Source organism: Penaeus monodon, chromosome 28 (genome assembly GCF_015228065.2).
Source record: "Penaeus monodon isolate SGIC_2016 chromosome 28, NSTDA_Pmon_1, whole genome shotgun sequence".
Lineage (NCBI taxonomy): Eukaryota > Metazoa > Arthropoda > Malacostraca > Decapoda > Penaeidae > Penaeus > Penaeus monodon.
The window spans coordinates 35665087-35666650 of NC_051413.1; positions in this window are offsets into that span (position 1 = coordinate 35665087).

Below are 1564 nucleotides of genomic sequence, written 5' to 3' on the forward strand. Positions count from 1 at the left end.
CAATTATGTTGAGTCTTTATGAAATTACCTTGCCTTCTCTTGACATTTCCACGTTCATAGTTATTAGAAAAGCAATGATATAAGGTTTGTACATAATTCTCCATGTGAGGATCTGGTATTAGGTTAAGAAGGCAGCACACGATAACAACACACTGGCCACTCCACAGGTAGTCCAGCTGGAGCGAGGAAGACGTTGCTAACACACTATCCCTTAGTCAATGGTGAGGAAAGTCACCTTGGTCGGTATTCTCTCTCTGGCTCGCTCACACTTTCATGTCTCCTCTTCTCCTCGTTCTTTTTTCTCTCGAGTTTTCTTTTTTTCCCTTTTTTCCCATTCCTTTCTTTTCTCCCTCTTTCTCAAATTGATCAAATTCCACAAGATTTATCTCAATTTTGTGGACATCTTAAGTTTTAGGGAAGAGCAGCCCTAGGATAATTTTGGGTAAAGGGGCAGGCATTGAATACACAACTTCCTTTGAACCCAAATATATGGATCGTTGGTGGAATGTGTTATTCTGAAAAGTTAGATACTGCGCAACATGAAAGTCACTCAATCAAGACTATGTTTGTGCTTACTCCCCTAGAAACGGCACTGAGAATGTGTGCTAAGTAACATTAAAATGGACATATGCAGCTGTTCTTGTAATATCTTCCTTGGCAGCTTCCTTCAACAGACATGCGGTATTTATTTCAAAGTGGGAATTCAGGAAGAGATGTGAACCACCGTATGATATCAGGAGGATTCATTATATCTAAAGAATTATGAAATGCCAGATGTGTGTTGTAAGGACTCAAAAATCTCAAATTTGGGAAAGCAAAAACTGGAAGCATATAGTTGTGTCTTCATGGATTACCCCATTTAAGTGTTTTATTACCATACAGGGCTGCTCATTCTAATGCTTGTTCCATAATTTCCCTGTAGTACCACCTTAATTAAGATAACAACAATGATTCTTTGTGCATTTTACAAAGATCATCTCTAATAGTAATGTAAAACTTTACAGTTAAGACTTTTCTTATTATCAAGTAGTGTATTTGTGATGGATTAACATGTAAAAAGTTACTCATTTGTGACCTAAAGGCCAAAATTCTGAAGCCCCATAAACAGAGACATTAAACACAGGATGAAATATTCTCTTAGCTGGGTTGTGAACCAAAGGTCTTGCTGTTGTTTTGTAACAGCAGAGCTTGGTGAGCAGCCCAAGCCTTCCAGAAATGTTTATTCCTCTGATGTGCTGTAGAATATTGGCCTGAGCATATTGTCTGACTGTACAGTTTCTGTGTGTATGGTATGATTGTGAGGCAGTTTTTTATGTTTTTGTATAAAATACAATACCATACGTTTTGAGCACACTCACATGCTTTTTGTATTGAACCAATTACCAAAGAAAATAAAACTAAAAAATGTATAGATGAAATACTGTAAAACTCCCCAACATAGATTTTTATGAAAACGGGGTGAAAAAACATTTGTGTACTAATAAAATACTAAAAAGTGATGATGTTTTCCTTTCTCCTTCCATGCCCAAAACAAACTGAAAATATTGTTTTAAAATATTAACCA